We start from the raw sequence: 7866 nt of genomic DNA, 5'->3' as shown, positions 1-7866 counted from the left end.
TATAACGTTTTAACAGAAAATGTAAAAGAAAATAATAAATAAATAATAAAATTTAAAATATTAATTAATTAACTAAAGAATTAATTAACTTAACTAATCCTGATTAAATTAATCTAATCACTAGTTAAGTTAATTAAAACCTGATTAGCCTGTTCAGTCTATGACATGCGGACCCCACATGTCAGGTTGACCAGGTCAACGGTCAATGCTGACTGCTGACGTCAGCATGACATCATGCTGATGTCATAAATTCCATTTTCGAATTAAATTAAATAATTAATTAAATTCCAGAAATTAAATAAATCTTTAGAAAATCATACCTTTTAATCCGTAACCCGGATTAAAATATTTTCAACATGAAAGTTGCTCAGAACGACGAGACGAACCCGGATATGTAGCCCGTTCATCCACCACACACCCCTAACATATCAAACCCGCAACTTTCTCCCTCCGGTTCATCTGTCCGAAAACACGGAACACCGGGGATACTTTCCCGGATGTTTCCCCCCTTCACCGGTATCACCTCATACCGCGTTAGAACACGTCTACTCTGCTTGTTGTCCTGTTATGCACTTGCTTGCTATGTATTTACTGTTTCTCCCCCCTCTTCTCTCCGGTAGACCCCGTGACGATGCTGATGCCCCCGTGGTCGACTACGTCACCGACGACCCCTCCTTGTCTGAGCAACCAGGCAAGCCCCCCCTTTGATCATAAGATATCGCCTACTCTTCTCTATACTGCTTGCATTAGAGTAGTGTAGCATGTTACTGCTTTCCGTTAATCCTATTCTGATGCATAGCCTGTCATTGCTGCTACAGTCATTGATACCTTACCCGCAATCCTAAATGCTTAGTATAGGATGCTAGTGTTCCATCAGTGACCCTACACTCTTGTCCGTCTGCCATGCTATACTACTGGGCTGTGATCACTTCGGGAGGTGATCACGGGCATATACTATATACTTTACACTGTTACATTACCTGTGATACTGTTCGGAGTTGGGGGCTGAAAGGACAGGTGGCTCCATTCCGGTAGAGGTGGGCCTGGGTTCCCGACGGTCCCCGACGGTTCCTTTGTGGCGGAGCGACAGGGCAGGTTGAGACCACCTACGAGAGAGGTGGGCCTGGCCCTGTTCGGCGTTCGCGGACACTTAATACGCTTAACGAGATCTTGGTATTTGATCTGAGTTGGCTACGAGCTTATACGCACTAACCATCTACGCGGGAGTAGTTATGGGTATCCCGGCGTCGTGGTATCAGCCGAAGCACTTCGTGACACCAGCGACTGAGCGGCGCGCGCCGGATTGGACTGGAAAGCCACTAGGCTAGGTCTGCTTCCGGCCGCGTTCGCAACATGCAGGTGTGCATTGGGCGATGGGCCCAGACCCCTGTGCGCTTAGGTTTAGACCGGTGTGCTGGCCTCTCTGTTTTGCCTAGGTGGGGCTGCGACGTGTTGATCTTCCGAGGCCGGGCATGACCCAGGAAAGTGTGTCCGGCCAAATGGGATCAAGCCTGTTGGGTAAGTTGGTGCACCCCTGCAGGGAAGTTAATCTATTCGAATAGCCGTGATCTTCGGTAACAGGACGACTTGGAGTTGTACCTTGACCTTATGACAACTAGAACCGGATACTTAATAAAACACACCCTTCCAAGTGCCAGATACAACCGGTGGTCGCTCTACCTCAGGGATATGAGGAGGGGATCGCCGGGTAGGATTATGCTATGCGATGCGACAGGAGATGCTACTTGGAGGTCTTCAATCTATTCTCTTCTACATGCTGCAAGACGGAGGCTACCAGAAGCGTAGTCTTCGATAGGACTAGCTATCCCCCTCTTATTCTGGCATTCTGCAGTTCAGTCCACTGATATGGCCTCCTTACACATATACCCATGCATATGTAGTGTAGTTCCTTGCTTGCGAGTACTTTGGATGAGTACTCACGGTTGCTTCCTCCCCCTTTTCCCCCTTTCCTTTCTTTCTGGTTGTCGCAACCAGATGCTGGAGCCCTGGAGCCAGACGCCGCCGACAACGACGACCCCTACTACACCGGAGGTGCCTACTACTACGTGCAGCCCGCTGATGACGACCTGGAGTAGTTTAGGAGGATCCCAGGCAGGAGGCCTGCGCCTCTTTCGATCTGTATCCCAGTTTGTGCTAGCCTTCTTAAGGCAAACTTGTTTAACTTATGTCTGTACTCAGATATTGTTGCTTCCGCTGACTCGTCTATGATCGAGCACTTGTATTCGAGCCCTCGAGGCCCCTGGCTTGTATTATGATGCTTGTATGACTTATTTTATTTGTAGAGTTGTGTTGTGATATCTTCCCGTGAGTCCCTGATCTTGATCGTACACATTTGCGTGCATGATTAGTGTACGATTGAATCGGGGGCGTCACAGGTCCGAACAGCTTCCAATGTTGGTCGGGGGTGATTTCAATATCATTCGGAGGAGAGAGGAGAAGAATAATGATAACTTTGATGGGAGATGGTCCTTTATGTTCAATACTATTATTGAAAGTTTGGACCTGAGGGAGATAGAACTTTCTGGTAGAAAGTTTACTTGGGCTAATGCGTTGCCAAACCCGACATATGAAAAGCTTGATCGAGTTCTCGCTAGTGTGGAGTGGGAACAGAAGTTCCCTCTTGTGACGGTACAAGCTTTAACGCGGGGAATATCCGATCACACACCACTGTTTGTGGACTCCGGGGAGTCCAACTATGTGGGAAACAAAAACACCTTCTCTTTCGAGATGGCCTGGTTCGAACGTGAAGGGTTCTTAGACCTCGTTGCCAGGGAATGGGCTAAGGGTGTCGGAGGTACGACGGCGGTCGAGCGTTGGCAGAATAAAATTAGACATTTAAGAAGTTTCTTACGGGGGTGGGCTAAGCACCTAAGTGGGATGTATAAGATTGAGAAGGATAGACTCCTTTCTCTTATACAGGCCCTAGATACTAAAGCCGAATCTACGATTTTGCTGCCTGCTGAGCTCCAGGTTAAACATGAGGCTGAGAAGAGGTTGAAAGAACTTCTCCGTGAGGAAGAGTTGAAGTGGGCGTTGCGCGCTAAGGTCCGCAAAGTGGTTCAAGGGGACGCTAATACTCAATTCTTTCACCTCATCGCTAATGGCAAGCACCGTAAGAAACGAATCTTCCAACTTGAGCAAGATGAGGGTACTATTGTTGGGCAGGATAATCTAAAAACTTACATCACCGAGTATTATAGGCAGTTATTTGGACCACCAGAGGTTAATTGTGTAACCTTGGATGAGTCTCGGACTGAGGATGTTCCTCAACTATCGGCTGACGAAAATGATATCTTGCTAGCCCCATTTACGGAGAAGGAAGTGTTTGATGCTATTGCACAAATGGACAACAATAAGGCTCCCGGTCCGGATGGGTTTCCGGTGGAGTTTTATAAAAGGTGCTGGCAGATTATTAAGGGGGATCTGTTACCTATGTTTCACGATCTTTTCTCTGGACAGCTTCAATTATTTCAGTTGAATTTTGGAACTATCACATTGCTCCCTAAGAAAACGGAGGCTGTGCGGATTGAGCAATTCAGGCCAATTTGCCTTCTCAATGTTAGTTTCAAAATCTTTACCAAGGTCGGGACGAACAGGCTCTCACAGATTGCGCTTTCTGTGGTGCAACAATCCCAAACTGCTTTCATGCCGGACATAAACATCCTCGAAGGGGTGGTTGTCCTTCATGAAACGCTCCATGAAATCCACTCTAAAAAATTAGATGGGGTAATTTTTAAGGTGCATTTTGAGAAGGCGTATGATAAGGTCAAGTGGCCGTTCCTTTAACAAGCATTGCGTATGAAAGGTTTTGATGAGGCTTGGCGCCATCAGGTAGAATCCTTTACGCAAAAAGGGAGTGTGGGTATTAAAGTCAATGACGATATAGGTCATTACTTCCAGACTCATAAGGGCCTCAGGCAAGGAGATCCAATGTCCCCCGTCTTGTTTAACATCGTGGTGGATATGTTAGCAATTTTGATCGGAAGGGCTAAGGACCATAGTCAAGTGGGTGGTTTAATACCTCATCTGGTTGATGGAGGTGTATCCATCCTTCAATACGCTGATGATACAATCATCTTCATGGAGCATGATTTGGCAAAGGCGAGAAATATGAAGTTGTTGTTATGCCTCTTTGAACAATTATCGGGGTTAAAGATTAATTTTCATAAGAGCGAATTGTTCTGCTTTGGTAGGGCCAAAGACGAACAGGACTCCTATAGGCAATTGTTTGAGTGCGAGTTGGGAAGTTTGCCCTTCTCCTACCTTGGCATTCCGATTCATCATTGTAGGCTAACAAACAGAGAGTGGAAGTGTATCGAGGATCGATTTGAAAAGAAACTGAGCTGCTGGAAAGGTAAGCTCATGTCATATGGAGGCCGGTTAATCTTGATAAACTCGGTGCTCACGAGTATGCCTATGTTCCTCTTATCGTTCTTTGAGGTCCCAGTGGGAGTGAGGAAAAGACTGGACTTCTATCGATCACGCTTCTTTTGGTAGGGTGATGAGCTTAAAAGAAAATACCGGCTTGCTAAGTGGGATATTATCTGTCGACCCAAAGACCAAGGCGGCCTTGGCATTGAGAATCTTGAAGTTAAGAACAGATGCCTTCTTAGTAAGTGGTTGTGGAAGCTCGCTAGCGGTTCGGAAGCTATGTGGGCGCAAATCATTCGCAGCAAGTACCTCCAGACTAGGACGTTGTCCCAGGTAACAGTTAGGCCGATGGACTCGCCTTTCTGGAAAGGGCTCATGAAAGTCAAACAATTAATGTTCAATAGGACAAAAGTTGTCATTGGCAATGGGGCCAATACACGTTTCTGGGAGGACGCTTGGCTGGGCGACTCACCCCTGGCCATTCAATATCCGTCTTTATATCGTATTGCTCAACGACGTGAGGTGTTCGTGGCAATGGTATTTCAATCTATCCCCCTTAATATTCAGTTTAGACGGTCTTTAGCGGGCAATCGTTGGGAGGTTTGGCTCCAGTTAGTTAGGAGACTAATGGAGGTTCAACTTTTTGACCAACCGGATAAATTACGCTGGAAGTTGACTACGTCTGGAGTATTTACAGTGAGGTCAATGTACATTGATGTTATTAATACAAGCTCCATTCCAACTTCCAAGAGTGTCTGGGATGTCAAAGTTCCTTTGAAAATAAAAGTGTTTATGTGGTTTGTTGATAAACAAGTTATTCTAACAAAGGACAACTTAATAAAGCATAACTGAACAGGACCTGCTAGGTGTAGTTTCTGTGATCGAGATGAGACAATTAAACATCTCTTTTTTGATTGCCCGCTGGCCAAGGTTCTTTGGCAGACGGTCCACATTGCTTTTAATATTACTCCACCGAATACTGTTAATGCTTTATTTGGGAATTGGCTATATGGGATTGACTCTACAATAGCAAGACATATTCGGGTTGGAGTCTGTGCTTTAATGTGGACCATCTGGCTGTGCAGAAATGATTTGGTTTTTAACAGAACATCACGAATTCATTTTTTGCAGGTTATCTTCCGAGCTACGGCATTGATCCGTTCATGGTCATTACTCACTCCGATGGAGGCCAGGGAGCATTTGGTTACTGGGTCTATCCGGTGGGAGATGGTTGCTCGGGATATCTTCAACCGGTTTGGATGGCGGTCATGTAATAGGATAGGCAATTAGTTTTCCTATCTCTTTGGCCAGCCGGTTGTGGCTCTTTTATTGGCTAGTTAGTGGTTCTAGCCTTCTGTGCTCTGTGTGGGCTGCTTTTTATTGTTTTCAGTTTGAGAATATGGAACTTTGTACGCACATTTTGTTGCTTAGTTAATAAGATGGCTGTATGCATCACTCTTGATGCAGAGGCCGGGGAGCCCCCCCTTTTCAAAAAAAAATAAAAAAATAAGATGGCTGCTATGTACTTACCCGGAGCTTGACTTCAGAGCGCGGGTTGGTGTGGGTGACGGTGTTGAAGGGCTTGTCATTTCGGTGCACCCAGAACGTCCGCACACCGTTGCGGTACTGGAACCGCTGGCTCTCCGGCACGTTGTACGGGCTCTGCACCTGGAAATCGCCGTCGGCGAGCTGCACCTTCTGGAACCCGGCGGTGGGGTTCCCGCTGCCACCGGCGGCCGCGAACGTGCCGCCCATGGCCACGAGAAGCAGTAGGAGATGAAGCCATGGACTACTCGAGAGAGAAGCCATTTTGCAACCTGTGAGCGAGGATGTGTACGTACGTAGCTGGTGTCCACAATCAGCTGTTAACTAATCTCTAGCTAGCTAGTAGTAAGCTGTCTTGGTGCAGATCGATATGGAAGAAGATCGAGCTTAAATAGCCATCGGCCAGCCAGTTTGAGGCGTGTGGATGCATCACGGGAGAAGCACGCGTCCACTTTGTCTGACGTGCATCGTGGTGCACGGTATAGGCGGCCCAAGCACGTACGTACGTAGTTGCGCAGCGGTGCGATTGGATATGCATGCAATCGTTTTCCTCCGCGCGTGCTTACTTGGACCTGTGGTTTCATATTCAGAGAACAAGTCTGGAAGAGGGCACCCTGCTTGAACCGTCACGAACAGGGTTCATGCCCGATAGACAGGAGCCTTGCTCCGGTTCACCCCCCTAACTCAATTTCCTAGGGGTATTCTTGATCCCCGTCATATTTTTTTTTCTCCGGCCTGCCGCTGCCCATATCCAAGCCCCGTATAACCCGTATAACCCATACGTCTGTATACGGTGACATCTCAAAAAAAAGATGACACGACCCCACGACCAGGTATGACCTGCCGACGGCCGATACATCAATCACGCAGCTCCATCATTCACGCAGCTCTTCCATCATTCTGTTGAGGTTCTGTAGAAATATCGGCGGCAGTGATCTCGTCCGAGAGCGCGCGCGGCACCGTCGTGAACCTCCAGCGCTCGCAGGCACCGCATCCCGTTTCCCCATATTTGTCTCGCTCGCGGCAGCATCCTGCCGCTGTTATCGTCATAGTGGTTAACCTAGCGGGGCGGGTAACCTAGCTTTCCGGCGGTCCAGGTCATCGCACATCTTGTTCTGGTAGTGCTGCTCGTCGTGATATACACAGTGATCACGCGGGCTAATGTGGGTTTCTTCTTTCTAGGGTTAACTTAGCGTCGGTTGCCGTCGGTTGTGTGCACGACGGCTCCGTTATTTGATGCGGCGGCTTACTGTAACGCCCCGAGACCATTGCGCCAGGTGTCTTCCAGTTATTCGTTGTTGTTGCCTTGTCATTTGTTTGCGTGTCATGCATTCCATATCATGTCATCATGTGCATCGCATTTGCATACGTGTTTGTCTCATGCATTCGAGCATTTTCCCCGTTGTCCGTTTTGCATTTCGGCACTCTTATGTCCTCCGGCGCCCCCTTCTGTCTTTTTTCGTGAGCGGGTGTTAAATTTTCTCGGAATGGACCGAGATTTTCCAAGCGGCCTTGGTACGCCACCGGTAGACCGTCCGTCAAGTTTCGTGCCATTTGGAGTCCGTTTGATACTCCAACGGTTAACCGAGGAACCGTAAAGGCCTCGTGTGTGTTGCAGCCCAACACCCCTCGAAAGTGGCCCAAAACCCTTCCAAACCCCCTCCATCCTCTCGGTCGTTCGATCACGATCGCATGACCGAAAACCGCACCCCATTTGGACTCTCCTAGCTCCCTCTACCTATAAAAACATCTTCCCTCCGAAGTCCCGGATGAAACCCTAGATCTTTCCCCTCTCGCCCGCCGGACATGTCCGTCCCGGACCGGACATAACTGCGCCGCCGCTCCCAGCCTCTCAGCGCCTGCCACGTGGCCTCCGCCACCACGGCCCGCCGCCCGGCCCGCGGGGCCCGCAGCCAGCCCGCTCGGCCC

Source organism: Triticum dicoccoides, chromosome 3A (assembly GCF_002162155.2).
Source record: "Triticum dicoccoides isolate Atlit2015 ecotype Zavitan chromosome 3A, WEW_v2.0, whole genome shotgun sequence".
Classification (NCBI taxonomy): Eukaryota; Viridiplantae; Streptophyta; class Magnoliopsida; order Poales; family Poaceae; genus Triticum; species Triticum dicoccoides.
Note: the sequence above shows the minus strand (reverse complement) of the source record.